Source organism: Panthera uncia, chromosome D4, assembly GCF_023721935.1.
Source record: "Panthera uncia isolate 11264 chromosome D4, Puncia_PCG_1.0, whole genome shotgun sequence".
Taxonomy (NCBI): Eukaryota; Metazoa; Chordata; class Mammalia; order Carnivora; family Felidae; genus Panthera; species Panthera uncia.
The window spans coordinates 15,051,272-15,072,667 of NC_064807.1; positions in this window are offsets into that span (position 1 = coordinate 15,051,272).

The window sequence follows — 21,396 nt, forward strand, 5'->3', positions numbered from 1 at the left end:
CTTCTCTAGGTTTTGTAAGGATACAGGCTATGTTTGTTTTATTCCCTTCTGTGTTTCCAGTACCCTACCTAGTCCCTAGAAGATAAAATACACTTACATTTTTAAATGTGCAAATAAGTAAACAAACACATAAAACACGTAGCCAGCATTTTGCATTTGCCAAAAAACTGTCTATTCCTCCTTTTGGCTGATGCATGAATTTTTGTACGCCCATGGTGATTTTGTTAACACACACAGACATACACAGAATTCTCATTGATTTGGGCATGGAGGAGTAGAAACTATAAATTACCAACGATAAATTTCTCAAACAAAATAGTGATAATAGTTTCAACAACATGCATAAACACAGGAACAATACAAAAGGGAGAATATTTAACAAATCCATCGAGGCTCAACACACATATGCTCTACATACTTCATCTGTGGCTAAATGTCTGCTAAGGTAGCTGCTTCTATATTAGTTTTATTTACCTGCATTTTTTCTTTATCATTAAATAAGAATACCCATTGCAGTGACTCACCTCTGCTCTCTGTGTCCTGTGTGGCACCTCAACGGACACCTCTGTCACCAGAATGCTGAGGTCAAGTGATTTGAGCATGACTCCTTTTTGACTTTCTTTCTTCCTCTTTTGTTCTTGTTCTTACAGGCCTCACATGGAATGCACAGGGATAGTTTCTATGTATATATCAATTAATTTTGTGGTCCTCTGTAATTAACAGAAAAAGATGAGTAACAATGGCTAAATAGAATTTTTTTTTTCTGCAAGAAACCCCGGGGAAGACCACTGCTTGCAATGAAGCTAAATGATTTCAGAAATGTGATCATTTGGCATTTCCCTTATATTGATTATCTCATGGCTTCAAAGTGGCTGCCAGAGCTCCAGACAACGTCTCTGGGTTCATCATGTTGGGAACTACTCACATTCCCTAAAAATCCTTTTCCTTAAAAAATGAAGCTGGATGATTATTTATGTTTGTGCTTATATGAAGCAATAGGCATCTCTAAGTTTAAATGTCAGGAGAATTTAAATGTCATCTCTAAGTTTAAATGTCAGGTCTTTGGTTGCAAGCAAGAGAAACTGACTGGCTAACTCACAAAAGAGGGATTTACAAACAGACAAGAGTGTGTTGGAGTAAGGGACTGAGAATGGGTAGAAGATTGGGAGTCCAGCTTTAGAATTAGGCAAGAACCTTGGGAGCTTTGAAGGGATGAGAAACAGGAGAAGGAAAGTAAGACAATCTTCTTATTGCTTCTGCACCCTCCTGGTTTTGCTGTCACCAAGACCTCTGCAGGGAATCACTGCCAGTCCTCTCTCTTCCTGACTTGGCAGTTCTGGTTAGAGGAACCTCCTACAATGGTCGTTCACTGGCGCTAGACAAATAAGGGCTGGCCAGGCATCCCTCTCTTTAGATGATAATCCTAGCATCTCTCCAAGTAGACTAGATTGAGCTTCCTTACAGCATGGTGGCCTTAGGGAAGTCAGCCCGCTGACACAGCAATTCAGGGCTCCTACATCCGCTTCCTACATCCTGGCCTCAGAAGTCACACATTTTTGTTGTTGAGTAAGTCACAAGCCTGCTCACATTCAAGGGGAGGAGGGCAGCTACATTTCATCTCTTAAAGGGAGAGTAGCAGGGTCCTAGATGATTTGAGGAAGAAGGGCAGATTCTGTGACAGCCATTTTTGTAAAGCGATGATATGCCATGTGTAGGACAATAGCCTGTCATTACATTCCGTGTACCATTGCCTACGATATCTTCCACGGAGTGGCTACGCAAGTTCACATGCTGGCATTGCTTTGAAAAAGTCATGAGTTTCCTATACCGGCTATTGTGATACAGGAATTAGATTGCCATCTCGGGAAGCATTTTCGTGGGGGTGCCGACAAGTTATGTTCAATTTACTGGCATAACTACTTTAAAGTTCAAAAGACCACACGTAGTAAACAAGGGTTGGGATACATTATGTTTTTTTTTCTTTGTGAAAATCATAGAATGTTGCTAGCAGAGAAAAATGGAGACGAAAAGACATCTGTGGATATTTGCAAAGGACTAATCATCACCTGGGAGCAGAGTGGTGCAGAGGGCAGTGACTTGGGAGCCAGGGCGATTGGAGTTCTCACCAAACCTTTACCACTCATTAATTGACTCTCGGGAAAATACTTTATTTTTAAGTTTATTTATTTATTTTTGAAAGAAAGAGAGAGAGAGAGAGAGAGAGAGAGAGAACAAGTGGGAGAGGGGCAGAGAGAGGAGAGAGAATCCCAAGCAGGAATTCTGACAGCACAGAGCCCGATGTGGGGCTCAGACCCACAAAGCCGTGAAATCGTGACCTGAGCTGAAGTCAAGAGTTGGGCACTTCACTGACTGAGACACCCAGACACTCTGATAATTACCTTTCCTAAGTGATAGTTTTTCATCAGTAAGATATAACATTAAACCACCCGAGAGAACGTGAAAAAAAAAATCGGTGCCTCCAAACGCTAAGAGGATTAGTAACGATAGGCCAAATAGTCAATATAATTGAATGGATTTTTATTTTCCATCCTTCTCTTGCTAGGATATGAATCTTGTGGTGATTAAATTGGACGAAAGTCATTCTTAGCTCCAAACTGAAACAACTTTAAAAAAAAATTGAACGGTCTGAAAAGAAAATCCTTGTACTGGAGTTTGTGTATCTCCTTCAGGCTGAGCCAGAAATACAGGAAAAGAAAGAGCTTGCTCGTGTCTGGAAACCTAAAATGCAGTCATGTGGAAATGACACTTTCCTTAACTTTACCAGTAGAAACTTGGATATTGACTCAGCAACCAAAGTGACCTCCCTTCCAAATCCTTTCTTTAGCGTTGAGTAAACGATGTGTTTGTTCTCTTGCAATTATCACCTCTGTTTACTTTTTGACTCAAAAGTCAGCGTCTTTACAACCATAATTAACAATTAGTCAGGCTGCTTGACGGAAACCCCAGCCCTACCACTCACTGACTGTGGGGCTCGGCCAAGTTTCTTCCTTTCTCTGTGCCTCAGTTTACTCATCTATAAAATGAGGGTATTAACGGTTGTGATGGAAATTAAATGAAATCATCAGCTTCTAGCACCAATAAAAACAACCTCAGGAAATATTAATATATACTCCCTTCTGCTTCTATGATGGGCTAGAAATTTATTGTTGCCAATAAAACCTTCCATCATTATGGGTGTGTGTTATAATATGCCCTATACTATCAGAAATATCAGGCCACTCCTAGCTACTGCAAAGATAAATGGAATGAGATTTCTTGCATGTAGTAAACTAAGTTGTGGATTATATTCTTTATATTCTTGTCTCAGCATAGATTATGACATTCAGTGGTGTCAGCCTTTTAAGTATGGAGGGTTTACTTACTGACTATCTGTTTCTGTGAATATGGAAACACAAATGGATCCAAGGCAAAAGTAGGAAGTTATCTGTGAAAAGGAACAGAGTAGGATGCCAAAAATAGATCTGAAAGAAAAGGAAGTGAACGTGACTTGGGTATATCTGCACATCAAGAATTTCACTGTGTGTGTGTGTGTGTGTGTGTGTGTGGTCCTACCACAGGAATCCACAGAAATTCAATTTTAGTCAAATTTAGGCTGAATCATCTACCACACAACCCATCTGGAAAGAAGGCTGTTTTGTTTTGGCCTGTCGAATGGAAATGGTCTCTTGCTTCTAACTGGAAACAGTTATTGTCATTCCATTTTCATGATTGCAGCCGCTGGCAAGTTTGTGTGTCAGAATGCAAACCAATTATTCATTTCAAATGACTCGACTTTTGTATTTTACCTAGCCTTAGACTGTGCATTTGCTTTTTAAATCCTCCACATTCAGTCCTCTACTTTAGTCCTTCTGAATCTATTACCACAGATGTAAAATATCAGAGAAGCACACACAGAACTTCTCCAGATAGGCCTAGAAACACCAACTGCTGTAATACTTTTCAAAAGGAAAAGAAGGAAAATACCTGAATAGTTTATGTCTAATGCGATAAAAAAAAACAAACAACATAATATGAAGCAGCATAATATGAAGCAGAGAAAACACAGCCAAGCGTGGTGGCATGGCAAAATAAAAATGTGAGGGTCCTTGTCCAAAAGTTAAGAATTTCAAGATGGCGGAAGCAGACCCTTAAACCGAACGTGGGCTCCTCTGAATGGGCAACTTCTAAACCGAGGCAACGGCACAGCTGTGTGCCCGTCAAGCTGACCTGAATGTAACCCTTTTATGCTGTCTAAAAACAATCTGTGAGGGTATAAGCCCTCATACTCAGGTGAAGGAGGGGATACATGAACTTTTAGTACCATCTGGTGTGAATTTTAGTCTGATTTGATCATCTTTTAGATACTCCCCTACTTGTCCAGAAAAAAAAAAAAAAGGGCTTACGTTCTGTTTTGCTTCCATTTATTCCACTGGCTACTCTCCAAGATGTTTTGGAGTGTGCTTGGCAGAAGGGTGTCATTGCAGAGGGAAAGGCTGAGGTGTTTGGCTCAGCGTCCCCTGGCCCTTCTGTTTGCTGGCTAACATCTCTTGACATTGGAGGTGAACGTGGGGTATGAGAGACTGGCCATTTGTTCCCAGAGGCACTGGGCTTACCAGATTTTAAACAAGATGGAATTCAAAGATAATTGTTTCTTCCAGGGTTTGGGAACCTGGGGGAAAGAACAGGTTAACCAAAGCCAAAATAAGTACTTGTACATTTACTCTACATCTAAGCTGTGATTCACATGACTTTAGGACCTAGTCATGTATGATAGTTTTTCTAAGATTAAAACAAATTTACAAGTAAATATTGATATTTTGTTTGGGGTGAGTTTTATATCTTTTTCTTAAAGCAAAATATCAAAAAATCTCCACTTTCATATAAAATCACAGATCTTACTTCTTATTCACAGGGGCACTGCAGTAAAATTACTTGTTGAATGAAGCGGGTTTTTTTTTTCCAATGGACACTGTCGGTCCATTTTGTCTCCTTGTTCCTCTGTGTTTTTATGAATTCTGTGGAACACATAAATAAATGCATCTCATAGGGAAACATTTATACCTCATGAGACTCATTATTGCTTGTTATTTTAAATCTCTCCCTTTACTGGTTCTTTCCCAGCTTCATGTAAAAGATTCAAGAATTTTCCACTTCCAAATACAGAACAAAATAAACACAAAAAATAGTGTCTGGTTCAGGATATGCCCCTGGCGTCTGGCGTCATTGTAAACAGAAGCTAAACACTTTAATTAATTCATGGGCTAATCCTCACAGGGTCTGTTTAGCGAAAAATTACATCAAGACGGACTGAGGGGAGGAACTTCTGATCCACCAGGCTCTTTCCCAAACCATCCTGGTTTTGTGATTCTTTCTCAGAGGTCTATCCACAGAGGAGTTAGACGTCCCCTTCATCTCCGATCAAAGGTCACAACCAGTGCTATTTGGAGTGCAAAGGCTGTATAACTAAGCCGTTTTGTCATAACTCCTCACATTATGCGGGGAAGCCAATGACAAATACGCTCAAAGATAGCAAAGAATCCCACAACTTTTCTAAATTAAAATGCTGGCAAAACAGTAGAAACTGCAAAATTATTTTAAATGAAAAACAAATGCCATTAAATATAGTAAGAATTGTTATGCACTGTCCTAATGTTCCTTTAGGTATTTTTTTTTTTTTTTGCATTAGCCAATTATCCTCAAAAATGAAGAGAATGCTAGAATGAAGAATGCTAAAAGACTAAATGAAGAAATTGTCTACTTGTTGGGGAGGTGCATGTTTTCTGACAGAAGGCACAACACTGGACTTAGTTAAATCTTTTAGGCCTGATCCTCATATTGTCTAAAAAGCTTGTAAGTGAGTCTCTAGGTGTTGTGGAGGGTGTAGTTGTCATGCAAATAGGCACATCACTAGGTTGTGTTTTTAACAACTTGGCTTCAACATTTCCATGGTTTTCCTAAGAGAATCTGCTTTTTAAGTGCTAACAGAGCATCAATACTTTTTTCAGGTATGTATTAGCTATAGGACTTGACAATATAACTTCTATATCGATTCCAAACATGCAAACTCAAATTTTTTAATGTTTATTTGTTTTTGAGAGGGGCGGGGAGCCGCAGAGAGAGGGAGACACAGAACCTGAAGCAGGCTCCAGGCTCTGAGCTGTCAGCACACAGTCTGATGTGGGGCTCGAACCCACGAACTGTGAGATCATGACCTGAGCCTACTCCACCTACTGGACGCTCAACCTACTGAGATACCCAGGCGCCCCCAAAATGTGCAGATTCATGATGTATTTCAAAATTATTACTCGTGGAAGTGTTCAGGCCTGGTTTCATTCAACTTTTGACCTTTACCGCCACCTAGTGATAAACTTAAAAAACTTCTTCCTAAGCGTATACAAAGACAGGTTTCGGAGAATGTAAAAAGAAAATAACATTTTTAAAAGACTATAAAGGAATAAAAATGATCCCCACAGGGAAAAGCTGTATGTGTCCTATGGACACAGAGGCATGGTTTTATGTTTTATATTTACTATGATTGTGTTTCCTATTTATTATTTCTAGTTGAAATGAGGCATTAGAAAGCCAACTCATCCATTTTCTGTAGTTTAGTCGTACATTGCATTTGATCAATGGAATGTGGATTTTTAGGAATCACACCAAGCATTCTTGCTCTCCTCTAAGCCCACACTTCCTAAGAGACTTCACCTCAGTGACATGTTCTGCTTCCTCGCTCCCTTTATTCCTGGCTACTCTGCTGAAATGACCCTGGCCAACCCGCAGTGACTTTATCAATGCAATAGCCACTTGTAGTTATTTTCCTGGGCTCCTTTGCTGCGTTTGATGTGCTATTTTCTGTTGTCCCCTCCTCCCGTGACTCCCGTCCTCTGGTTTCTCCATGCCTTGTCTTTTACGGGTTCCTTTTCCTTGGCCTCCTCTTGGGATGTTATTGGTTGTCTCGGTCTGTTCTGGCCACTGTAACCAAATGCCACAGACTGGATGGCTCCTATAAAACAGAGATTTGTTTCTCGCAGTTCTGAGGCAGGGAAGTCTAGATTCAGTGTCTGGTGAGAGCCCACTTCCTGGTTCATAGACGTCTGGCTGTCTTTTCCCTGTCACCTTATGTGGCAGGGGGACAAAGGGTCTCTCTGTGGCCTCTTCCATAAGAGCACTAAATCTCATTCGTGAGCGTTCTGTCCTTAAAACCTAAGCACATTCCAAAGGCCCATCTCCAACTTGGGGATTAGATTTCAGTATGTGAATCTGGGGGTACACTTTCAGTCTGTGACACCAGTATGACCCAAGGTGGTATGCTTGGCTCACCAATGGTCAGGTGATATCCTTGACATGTATGTTTTTATCTTCCATCCACATTTTAAAAAATGTTTTGTTTATTTTTTGAGAGGAAGAGCATGAAAGGGGGAGGGGGACAGAGGATCTGAAGCGAAGAGGGCTCTGTGCTGACAGCGGTGAGCCCAATGTGGGGCTCAAACTCAGGAACCGCAAGATCATGACCTGACCCCAAGTCGGATGCTCAACTGACTGAGCCACCCTGTCGCCCTCTTCCATGCACATGCTGATAACCTTCAAATCTAATGTGTAAGCACTGTTTCCCCAGCGTTTTAGCCTGGCACGTCTAGTGACTTTCTGAACACTTGGATGTCACCCGGGAACCGAAGCTCACCGTGTCTGCACTTCAACCTATGAACGTGAACTTTAGTCCTATTGAAAAAGAGAGACAGGATAAGGCACAGCAACCTTTTACAGAATCGTCATCACTGTGCTGGTACCAAACAGAAATGTGGTGAGGGCACTGACCGCTGCCAATGCTTATCACTGGGGTAGAAACAAATGAACAACAAATCCCAGTTAGGTTAACTAGACAGTAGCACTTTGCCGATCATGAAGATTGCAAACTATTCACAAGAGTGGACAACTCCATTTAGAACTCAGTGATTTGAAAACAGAAGTCTGGCGGAAAGCATCCTTGTCCTCAGATGAAGGATTCTTGCTTGTGAATACTCTTTGCTTCTTGTCCTTGGTGCTGTGCCAATGGACCCCTGAACTTGCTGCAGATTGCTCAAAGTTGGGTCACACTCTAAAGGCGAATTTTCAAATGGTTAAGACCACGAGTATCAAACTGAGGGTATGTACCCAACACACACTGAGAAGAAATGAAAAGAGAGTAGTGAAAATGGAAATGCAAGGGAGGGAAAAAAGCACCCATTGTCAACATATGAAATCAGATTATTATATAATTACTTTTTTCCAGATCTTTAAACTCTGTTCCAAAGGACTAAGTCAAGTTTCTTGATCCTGTGAGTATTTTATTCTTTCTCGGTTGAATAGAAGAAAAAAAAGAAAAATATTTTGGCTTTCTTTTGTCCTTTCTTAAGAACAAACCACAAAACAGAGACTTTGGAAATACCTCGAATCTTTGTATGTACTTCTTAATGTGTTTTTTATTTTTACAAGTAAGTATTCACATGTTATTAAGAAAATGATATGTTATATATTATATTTCAGATTGCCAACATACGTGGTTTTATATATTTTTTTATTTAAAATGATGGCATTTAAGTCATTTTTCCTAATATGTTCTTGTATTGTCTGAGAAAATGGATAAATCCACTTGAAAATGTATTTGTACTTCTTCTGATGTTTTAACTCAAATATTCTTATTGTAAACCCATACATCTATTTCTTAACTTGTGAATTTTGGAAAGTATTAACATTTCTCCTGCAAAAGATGAAGATACCTTTCTTACCCTCCCCAGTCCCACCTGCTTCTACAAATATTCGTTAATTTCATCATTATTTTTTAGTTTTTCTGATGATTGCCATTTGTGCATTTAAATGTAGAATTGGTTTTGGAATGATTTTGGCTCCAGATAAAAGAAAACGTGATGAATTATGGCTTAAACAAATCAGGATTTATTTCCTGCTCCTAACAGGAGGTCTAGAGGCGCAAGGCTCTGGGGTTGGCCAAGAAGCCAGCTGGACCACAGCCCTGCAATCTCTTAGTCTTCTCTCTAGCTGAGACCCTCACCCATTTGCACCCCAAGAGGGAGCTGGAGAAGGGTGTATCCACATGATTGCCTTCTCTTTTTGTGGCATTACTTGGGGGTAGATAGCCCAGCCATCTGTAAACACAAAAGCTCAGCCATTCTATATTCAGCCTTTTACTAATTACTCTGAGGACAGCCTCGGACCCCTCACTGTCACCATCTTTGTCAACGTTCAGCTTGGCCACTCTGTGATTCCACAGACAGAAATTGCCCCCGTCTGTTTTTCAGCCTTCTGCTGCACACGTTTTGAGTCATTTTCTCTAATTTATCCATCAGTAGGATTTTACCAGCTTTCTATATTACAAAAATGTAGGTTTATGTGGCTGGTTGATGGCATGTTTTCTTGCTTTTAGCACTGTAAGTAATTTATTCTTCTTGTGTATATTTCCTGTAATTTCAGGGAGATTCTAAAAATGAAGGAAGGGGCACCTGGGTGGCTCTGTCAGTTAAGCATCCGACTGTTGATTCCCCCTCAGGTCATGATCTCACAGTTTCTGAATTCAAGGCCCCATCAGGCTCTGCACTGACAGCTCGGAGCCAGGTTAGGATTTTTCTCCCTCCCTCCCCCTCTCTCTCTCTGCTCCTCCCCCCTCAAAATAAGTACATAAACTTAAAAAAAGAAAGAAAGGAAAAATGCTGTGCTCATTTCAGCATTTTTGAACTAAAAGTTTGCAAGTGTCATTTCAAAGTGTGTTCTTTCACCTAAACATAACATACAGATATTTTATTTCTTATCTTGTGAGTTATTAAATGATGAATGACATAGACATATTACTTCACACCCAGTGAGCAATTCACAATGTTCTGTGAAAATTATGAAGTCTAAGCTTGACATTTATTAAAATTATATGTGCCAGGAATGGCGATAATATTATTTTCTAGACACTAAAGTTCTAATTTTTTTTATTTTGAAAAAGTTCAGACTTATAGAAAATTTGTAAAAATAGTACAAAGAATTTTCATATTCCCTTCACTCAGATTCCTCAGTTTTAACACTGTACCTTTTTTCTGTCCTGTCTTTTTTTCTAAACACAAACACACACACACACACACACACACACACACACACTTTTTTTCTAATGGATTTGAAAGTAACTTTCAGCCTTTACCACTAAACATATTAGCAGTTGTTTCTTGGAAAAAAAATAGTTTGTTACAAAATCGGAATGTGATTCTCAAAATCAGCAAATGAACATCAATACAATTTTCCTATCTAATCTGTAGACCTACTTTATGTTTTGCAATTGTCCCAATAATGTCTTTTAGGGCTACCTGCCACCACGACCACCCCCCAAAAATATGTGGTCCAAGGCTTAATCCAGGACCACATGTATTTAGTTGTCATGTCTCTTTAATCTTCCTTATTCTGGAGTAGTTCCCCAGTGTATCTTTGGTATTTCCAACTTTGACATCTTATAATTCATTGATATCATAATTTATTTTCATGTGCATATCATTTGAAGTTAAATGGTGGGAGCCTCTTTGGGCTGGCCTTTATGTCACTGTGACGTGTCCCCACTTTTCTCTGAGAACCTCCATATTTTCTAGTCCTATTACTTCCCTATATAAGCCTTGGAATCATTCATGTCTCCAAAGAGCCCTAGCTCCTTTAAGGCAAAATAATTTTAGGAACCAGGATCTGGTCACTAGGTGTGCATAGCTACTGTAGTGTGATTGCACTTAGGGCTGCTCAGTATACAGAACTAGGAAATAGATATGTGTATATGCCCACACATCTGTATTTATTTCCATACCTCTCTCTGATCTCCCTCTGTATATTCCGACATTACAGTCTGAGGAAAGGAACTTCATCAATTTTACGTTAATCAATTGGGATTCTGACTTGGAAGGTCCGACTCTCTTGCAGTGGGTTACCGGACTCAGTCCTTCTGAAGAGACTAAATTCTTGTAGCACACCAAAAAAGTGGAAATTTGAGTGCTCTTAAGTCCTAGGGCCAGGATTTAGAACATGCCCACATGAGTGCTGCCACCTGGTGGGGCTTTGATGCAAGTTCAGTGTCTGTCTTCATCGCCATCATGGTTCTCTGCTTGATGATCTATATTTTATATTTATGTACATAAATTTACTACAAGTTAAATAACTTGATATGAGTTGGACGATGAATTAAAAACAACCTTGAGTTTTCATTAACAAATAACAATAATGTAATCAGTGGCATTTGTAAAAGGTGGCCTTCAATTATTGGCTTTATATTGCAAGAACTCTTTGATCAAGATTGCAATAATTTATGAAATAGGAAAACCTTAACATTCTTCTTTAGCTTTCATTCCTTCAAGTAAAACATGCAATTTACCTGCTTATATGGGTATAATATATACTAGTTCACTGGGGTGTAACTACTATGAAATTAATGAAAGGTAGTTTTGTGGGAGAAGAGAAATGTGTTGGGAAATTTACTTCTTAGACCAAATACAAAAATCCAAATGAAATTAATTCAACTTGTTATTTCACTACACTTTATAGCTGTCACCCTTCCAACGCCTCATAAAAAAAAACATGAAAGAGTTTATTGACAAATCTTGCACAACTGAACTTTGAGGGACAGTCTTTTCGGAAGTCCAAACTTTCTCTGAAGTAGAGGGATTATTTTTCCCTTGCAGAGGCTGCAGGAAAAGGGTCCAATTTGGTTATGTGAACATGTATTCTTCTGAGGAAAATGTTTATATTCTGTAGGTAAAATGCAAATTATGTTTTGAGACAAATTTGCAAATGCCTCTTCCCTCATCTGGCAGTGAAGATAATATGATTTTTATGCTCATTTTCAACACTAGATGGAGATATTGTCATTTATAGGAGAGTAATGTGTGGGTTGCTATTTTTCTGCCTTCAGAATCAGAAATTATATATGTCTTCTGTGACCCACAGCATGCATTTTCCATCACCCACTTTCCCTCCAAAAACAGACACACACACACACACACACACACACACGCACCTGGGCTACTATTGAAAGACACAGAGCAAAACTAAGAGACAACATGCCATCTCATGAGTTAATAATGGATTGGCCACAACGGAGCTACGAAATAAACTCAGAGAGAAATACCCAGTGATGAGTCTGACATTGTAATTATGGGAGTGAAGTGCAGGTTCCTCCTGAAGCATCAATGCATTTTACATGGGTAGGATATAGCTGTAATCCGATCAGCTGCAACTCCACAGTAACAGAAGGACCCTAAAAATAGAACCCCTATGGTAATCTGTCTGGATTACTAAATTCAGTGACAGCTTGGCAACAAATCAGGGAAATGTTTGCGGAAAAGGATTTAAATATATCATGAAGTTTTATCTGCATTATGGAGAAACCCACATCAGGCCCCAATTCAGAGCTTCTGCCTTGGGGGCTGCTTCCAAACAACAAAGCTCATTTTGTCAAAACATCACCTTTCTGTCCTGCCTTTTGCAATTTAAGGATGTTAAATCCATTAGCAGAGGAGGGGAGAAAAAAGGAGAAGCTTTCAAAAGGGTTGTATCCATACCACACTAGCGCCTAAACTTTACACAATGAAGTCCTTATAGGTATACCTTCACTTTCTTAATGGTGGTAGAGAAGTTAATCATGAGACAATGTGGATTCTTGTGAAAACATCATTTGAAATAAAGGTAAGGTTTTTTGGTTTTGGGGTTTATTTTTAACTGTACAAAGATGTGTGTAACACATTCATAGCCGTATCAACAGAAAGGAGTTAGATGTTGTAGATGTGTGCTGTTACTGACAGAAGAGAAAGACACTTCTGTTGACCATGAACTCAGATTCAGAATCTAGAACAAAGCAAAGCCACGTACTACTGGTGTACCTATTTGTCAGCATTTAGGAGGAATTATTTTGTGGGCTCTCATTGCAGTTTTGCTACGAGTGACATTCCCTTTTCAGGTCCTGAGAAGCCCCCCATGGTTTCCTTTGCTGAGGTCTCTGAATTTCAAAATATTTTAATTTTCTTTCCATAGTTGGGTCTAATAACTCTCTTTCCATTTCGTCAGGATCCTCTCCTCTCTCCCAAGATGCTCTGCTTGTCCCCTCCCTATCCTGTCACTTCCCCCCACCCTCCAAATTCTCCACACCCCTCTTACATTGAAAAGCACTTCAAGGAATCAGGGAGTAACTAAATAAGAAGTGTAGGAAAACTTCAGAGAATGGAGGCAAGATTTCTCTTTTAAATCTTCTATCTGCCCCTGGGATTACCGTATCAAATTTTATAACTTGAAAATCTTCTTCTTTTATTTGCTATACTATTTCCTAAACCATCCAGCTGGCATATGCCAATGTTAGTTTCACATGGATGACGTTCTTTATAAATTTATAAAATACTGGACACTGACTCGCCTTCCCATTCTTTTTTTGTTTTTTATTTTTGTTAAATATGTATGCTTATTTTGAAGTCTTATTGTCATTATTATTATTTTTGGAACAGAGAGGTGAGAAGTCCCTTTTATTAATCAGTAGCCTGGTGTTCTGCGATGATCATTATGTTTGCCTTAGCAAGCTCACCTAATTTCAGACTCTTATCAATATTGGAAATTTTAGTACTAGCCAATAAGAGTAGATTTGTCATCAATATGAAATTACACAAGTGTGAAATAAGATAATGAAAGACTGTCAAGCAGGACAAATTACAACCAGTAAGTAGCAAGTTTTCTTCAACCCTATGATAAACAGAACATGCATGACCTTTGACACCACTGCAGGAAATAATGTTAAAGACAACTGATGGGCGTCTATAGCGTAGAGGTTTTGTGGACAGTACCAGCAAGGCTTTTGAGCAATGCTTGTTTTTGTTTTAAATCATAATTTTACCTGTACGGCTACTACGCTTTTAGTCATCTCTGAATATATGCAATGAAACTGCCTTTCAACACAAACCACCCAAGACTGAGTAGTAACTCGGTTGATAATAGTCCTAGTAACAGCCCATGTGGCTTCTACATCTCGTCCATGTAGAAGAAATCATTATCCTGCCTTTCATAATGAATCTTTTCTTTGTTTTTCTGTATGATTTACTCTTCACAGAAATAATACAATTGTGTTTTGCCTATTATAGTACCTTTTCTGAATGGAGTCATACTAAGTGTATCATTTTGTGTCTTACTTCATTTACCTAATATATTCATTATGTCTCATATAGCAATAGCTCTTTCCTTTTCCTTGTAATAGAATACGCCATCGATGTTACTTACACATTATATTGTTGATGAACATTAGCCTCCTAATGTTGTTTCCGTAATTTTGTTTTTATGAACTATGTTGCTATAAGCTTATAAAACCTGTTCAGATGTGTTTAAAAATGGGAGAAGCTAAATAAAGCTAGCAATACAGCATGTTCATGATTAGAAGACTCATATTTTTAAAGATGTCAATTCTTCTAGATCGATTTACAAATTCAGTACAATCTCAAGAGAACTACTTGTTTTGCACCTAACTCTCCTAAAAACTGCTGCCAAATTAACTTGCCTAAAATATGGTTTTTATCTTGTCATTCCCTGCTTAAAACCTACAGTGATTCCCTACTCCCCAGAGCTGTGCTGTTTAACACTGACACCACTAGCCTCATGTGGCTACTTAAATTTAAATTTTAATTAATTAGAATTAAATAAAATTAAAATTCAGTTTCTCAGTTGCACTAGCCACATTTCAAATGCCCCATAGCCACACGTGCCTACAATATTGGACAGCACAAACATAAGGCAGTTCCCTCATCACAGAAAGATCTGTTGGGCAACCCTGTTCTAATGTATAATGTCATTTTCAGTGTGGCCATCAAGAAGTTCACAGTCCAGCACCCAGTGCTTCGGTCCAATCTAATTATTCAAAATGCCTCTGAAAGAGTGATCATTCCTACCTACTCCTTCTTTTACCTCACGACTTAGATGCACTCCTGTCCTTTTGCACTGTGAAATTCAATCGACCAAGCTCTTATTGTAATTCCTCTTATAGCCTTTCTTGACTCCTCTCTTATTACTGATCAATTTCTTTTTAAAACGATAATGACAATGATCTTCAGGACATTATTTTTGTTAACTGTATCTGTGTATATTCTTATGGACTCCTGTTTGAAGATGTCTCAGGTCGAATGTAAGTTTCTTGATGAAAGGACTATAATTGTTACTTCTATCACCTCCTTCGTGTTATCCACTGCTGGGCTGTTGCCCACTTACGATAACCAATTCTAATAGATGACATTATCACTCCTTAAACAATGTTATTTATCCACTGTTGACATGCCTCTCCAATGAAAATATATCTCTCACCCGTATTGCAGCTCTTCCTGGCTGCCATTGTCTTTATTCCTATGTAACGTTGACGTGTATACAAGAAGGCTCTTTTCAATACCAAGTTTCATCTCCCCTGCTCCTGTAAATTCCTACAATGTACCCCCGATCGTGACAGCACTGGTGGTCAAAACTGTCCACTGATTATGTCATGCCTAATTACTGTGTACTGTCTCTAGAGTTCAGTAATACAAATTATTAATGAGTTAGTATGCCTTTCATATCGAATTTCCCAAGCTAAATTTACATCTGTTGTTATTGGCCACATGTCATAAGTTGATACACGCCATATGTAATATTTTCAGAAAGCTTTGTTAAACGTTGGTTTAAAAAGAATTGGTAGACTCAGTCCACCTCTCCACAACTGAAGTCCCCATGTCCCCAGCAATTTTATCAGAGTTGACATTAATAAAGCCTGACTTCCCTTTACTATCCTAGCAGAGAAGCCAAGGACTAACTATACTGAAAGTTTTTGAATCCACTTTCTTGAGACTCTCCCCATCTTAGTAAAAGACCCATTGTGTTGGGTGGCTGATTATCATAATGCAGTTTGTACCAGGACACTTAATCGTTGATGATTCTGTGACACTGATGAGAGAAAAAAAAAATGGAAATGTGAGCTGCTATGTCTTTGTTGGCTGTTACTCTGTCTCTGCACCAAGAAACACTCACTACGCTCAGATCTCTTAGAGATACAATCAGGAGGGCCCGTTCTAGTTGAAGTCTGGTCTCCAAATATTTAGAAGGCTGAGCAAATCATTTCACCTCTTGCATCTTTAATGTTGGCTTGGATGCTGTATAAGATCCTCTGAAATTCAAATTAAAATGATGAAGAGGCCAGCAGAGGAAATTTAAGTGTTTCTTTCGACAACAAAAATAAGTCATGTCTTTTCCTTATTGATAACTGTGAATAGAGACTGACTGAAACTAAAACGAAAAACGATTATTTTTTGTATGATTTTTAAAAAATTATCTTTTAGAGAATTGGTGGCAAATTATCCTGAGTCAGTCCAGTAACAGTGTTTGCCCTCTCTGCCTGTCAAGGAAAATTCTTCATTACCTACTTTAAATGCACTGTTTTCTTTGGCGAGGCACTGTTATCTCCCACATGTTAAAAATTACATTGCTCTTTAACGCAAATGTCCTGGAAAGGGCAGACATCAGACCCTTATTCCTTGGCATTTGCCTGCTGTCTGGTCTCCTAGTTTGATTAAGAGAATCATGTTTTTAAAGGTGCTGTCTTAATTCTCTTTTCATTTCTACTCTACCTTGAATCGATTTATCAGCGTTTGACCATAACCATCACTGCAACAGTTTTTTGTTTGTTTGGTCTCTGATAGCATGAGTTTTGCATCTTAAAAACAAATATGTATTTAAAATGATTCCCTGAGAGATAAAAAGACTATTTTTGTTGTTTACATTTTGCTTTGTTTTGTTCTAGAGGGGCCATTTATTTGTCATCAGTATGTTGATTTCGTTTTTTTCTTTTCTTTTCTTTTCTTTTTTTTTTCTTTTTTTTTTTTAAGACGTTCTACTTTTCACCCTTTATGGTATTTTTGCAGGCCCCAGATAGCATGAGCAAAATGTGCATGAGGTTCTTATTTCTTCTGTGCTAACCATCAACAAAGGATGGGTGTGTATGTATCTGTGAATGGAGAATTACCAGCACTTCTCTTCTTTGTCCAAGTAACTAAAATGGGCATGTATCAGAATTGTGGATGTGCAGTGTCATGAAACATTTGTATCAGGCTTGCTATGTAAATGACTGCAACCTTTTGGACTATTAGCTCTCTAGTTCTAGGGGCCCTTGGCTTGATTTTATCATGTAAACAAGTTTGTTGGGGCTGGCTTTAATTGGTTTATGTAAATCGTTCTTTGGAATATTCCCTTAAAACAATTGATACACTACAAATTGTGACTCATTCTTATTTACATTCTTATTTAGTAAAGTGGTTTCTCTAATGACTGCTTCTAGGCAACATTTTATTAGCCTAGTGTGAGGTACTGAACATACTCATGAGGGAAAAAGATGGCATTGACTTCAACATAGTCATTAATTCAGGCGGCTTCCCTTTTAGTTAGTTCAAAATAGGGGAGTTTTGCTAAACCGATTATTTATTTCCCTCTGCTTCCCAAACACATTTAAAATCCCTTAAATTATACAAACATACAAAACACTAAGTTTCTTTCCATTTAGAAATACAACCAGAAAATACCACAAAATGGAAAATATGTAGTGTTTGAGTTCTGTACATTGAGTCTAACAAAGGGGTGACAGGGACAGTTACTTTGTCACTGTTTTCCAAAAGGTCATTAGAAATAATAATGAACAAAAGTAAAGTGTACTTTTCTGAGATGATTCCTGCTCTTTTGTCCGTGGCAATGACGCATAGGAGTTGAATATATTGTACTACAAATTTCATTGTAACTTATTAATTCCCTGTGTTTAACCAGCGGCTGACTTTGAAAGTTTTCAGGGAGGTAGTTACTGTGGCTGAATTTGTACAGGGGTTTATAATATTCTTGCCTGTTTGTGCGTGTGTGTGTGTGTGTGTGTGCGCACGCGTGCGCATGTGCATGATATGCACACACGTGTGTGTATGTAACTCAACTTTCTTGCTGTGCAAAGGTGAATGAAATGGGAGGGCAATGAAGAAGTTTCTGTTTTTCATGTCACTCATTGAGAGAGGTCTCTCATAGCAACATGGCAATCATAACCATATAAACACAATATCTCCTTATCAGTGGTTCATTTGAGGAAGCTGTCAGGTGAATTTTAAATCTCCTTTCCTTCAACGCTTAATTCCAGGGGCACAAATTGCGGGCTATATCTGACCAACAGAGTAGTAAATTGTTCAAGGGAAATACAGCATTCTCTTCAAGCCATCATACTGGCGCAGCCACTGTGACTGCTGGCTTTCACCTAGCTCCTGAGACTTGAGGTGTTCAAATTGTGACCGCTGGCAGTGATCAATGGTCGCATTATACATCACTTTATGACATCATGTGTGACAGTAGAATTATTTTCTTTCTACTCTCCTAATGATACTGACTCTAAACCTTTGATGAAAATATAGTTAAATTGGAAACAATGCCTAATTATTTTCAAGTAATTTTATTCATGTTTTTTACTGTTGTTGATGGTAGGCAAGGAATTATGAACTCATTATATCCTTCAATATATACCTCTATGTGTGTCTACCCATCTATCTATCCATCTAGTTATTTCACTTCGTTCCATATGAAGTCATGGCTAATCTGGGAAGGGACTACTCAGTTTAATACATACGGACCTAGGTAGCACTTTCCTGATCCTTGATTGCTGAAGAGGACTTTCCCAAGGGACCTTTATTATTGATGAGTTGGGTAAAGGGGAAGATTTCCACATGATTCTTTTCATCAGTCTCTTTTACTAATAAACATGATGCTATTATCCTGCCATAAGTAATAATTTTAAGCTGTTTCCTTAGCGGTGGTGATGGATTTGTGTTAATTCTTTCATGCCTTCCCATATGTCTGCTCAAGGTCAGACTCATAATCTTGGTCTTACAATGCATTATTCTAAACAAATGGACCAAATAGTTCCTACTTTTACTGCAGAGACGACAAAGGGGAGTTGTCCTAACATGTGACTTATGACCTACACCCACTGTTCTTGCTCTTTTCTGACAATATTGTAATAAAGAGATAAAGAACACAATGAAAAAAATAAAGAAGGTTATGGAGGCAAGAAAGGTGCCTTTACATTCAGGTATATGGGAACTATTTATTGAGGGCTTTCAAGCATTTACCATATGTTAATAGTCCCAGTTCATAAGTCTTTCTACTCTTGAGACTGAACTTTTGAAAGCAAAAATTGTATGTCTTATTTATATTGATTTATATTGGTATTTCCAGCACTAAACACGGTGTGTAAAACCTAGAGGCTTGATGCATTTCCACTGAATGAATTGTAATGTGATTAGGCACCATAAGAATATACCAATTAGCTCTGTGCCTATCATAAATATCACTCCAAGTTAGCATCTGGGATAAAGAACAAAGGACAGAAGCAAGAAACTTTACAAGGAAAGAATAGTTAGTACATGGTGTAAGGCTGATGGATCATCAATTCACCTGTCTTAGCTTGAGTTTTCTCAAGGAGAAGACCTAGAGATAAGGGTTCAAGTACACTAGTGTATTGCTCAGGAGGCTATCCCAGGCAACATTAGAAGGAGGAAGTAGGAAAGTTAGAGAAGGGAAGGCAGCCAATCAAAGGGAACATCATCAAGCAAACTCCCACTGTAGGTAACTGGAGCTTAATCCCAGTGAGGAGCTCTGGGAGATAAGCTAACACAGACGCCTCAGAGCTGTGCCCCTAATGGCCAAGGCAATCGGGAATATTTTTGTAGTGACTCTTGCTGCTTGGTTGGGAGTGCTCTTGGGAGCTGTTCATTCCCTCACACGTCTCACCTGCCATTGCACGTGAGAAACATGTACTCTGAGGCCAGAGATTATTTTCAGTTGAAGGAACGCCAAGTGTTGGAAGTTGGAAGAAGGGTTAGCAGGCAGCGCCCAACAGAAAACATACCCCATTATCAGTATTGCTTAAGAAATAAATGAACTATGATTTCTTCTTTAAATTTGTATTATTATTATTATTATTATTACAGTTGACCCTTAACTCAAGCAACACAGTTTTAACTGTGCAGGCCCACTTATGCCTAGATTTTTTTTCCATGAAGACAGCCCACTACTAAAAATGTATTTTTCCTTCCTTATGATTTTCTTGGTAACATTTTCTTTTATCTAGCTTACTGTATTATAAAAAATACAGTATATTATACATATACAATGCAAAATACATGTTAATAGACTGTTTATGTTATTGGTAAGGCTTATGGTCAATAGCAGGCTACTAGTAGTTAGGTTTTGGGGGAGTCAAAAGTTATACACAGAGTTTCGATTGTGAGGGGGTCAGTGCCCCCAACTCCTGTGTTGTTGAAGGGTCAACTGTATTTTCAATGGTTACTATATTGCTAGAGCATAACTACTTTTCCAAATTCTTGGATCTAACCACGTAATAAATGGAATTGTGAGGTATTAATTCTGGCTTTGGTGCCCACAGAAGTATTACTAAATAGTGAGGGTGTCATGAACCCAGAAAGTCTGAGAATATGGGCTGTAGGAGTCTGCAAGAACAGGTCTACCTTCTGCAGACTGAAGTTATTTAGGATTTTGGAAGCAGGAGTAATCTCCCATATGTATATACTACATGTCTGTATAAATGGCAAACATATAATATGTTTAAGGGTTCTATATTCCTGGTAACAGAAAAGAAGTTTTATGGAAAACGCAGCCCAGATTTTCCTTATGTTGTCCTTGGACCTTCAAATACCCAGGCCCCTTGGCCTGTTTTGGCTTTCAGTGTTGCTGTTTTTATGTTGTCTTTTAAACAGCATATAAACAAATGTCTAGCCAGTCACAAAAATGTGCAGGTAATTGTGATAGTTGTTTTAAGTCTTCATTGATCCCTTCTATAATTCCGAATGTCCGTTTTCTAAATTTTAACTTTTTCCATTTTATATATTATTGTAAGAATTTAAAATAACTTCTGGAACAGACAAGGAATACATTAAAAAATCTCGTAAGTGAGTGATTACTAAGGGAACAAAAATGTATATATGACAAAAAAATACATATCACAATCATCTTATTAATTATGGGTATAACATAATAATGCCTATTGAATACTTATCATGCATAGACCCTACGTGGTTTACGTATACATATACATTTCATTCTACCAGCATCCTGATAATGTGGATTCCACTATTAACGCATTTGGGTTGTATCAATCCTCTTGCAAATGATGCTGGTGTCCCATTATATTCCCTAGGGTTTTACCATGTGATGCATGGAGCTCTGACTTCTAAATGCCACACTCTGCTTGTCCTTGCCCAATGGCTTTAATGATACCTGGAGCTAGGTCTACCTTCTTGTAGAGCAGTATGAAAGTACAGGAGAATTAACACAACTTATCACTGCCCCCCCCCCACTGTT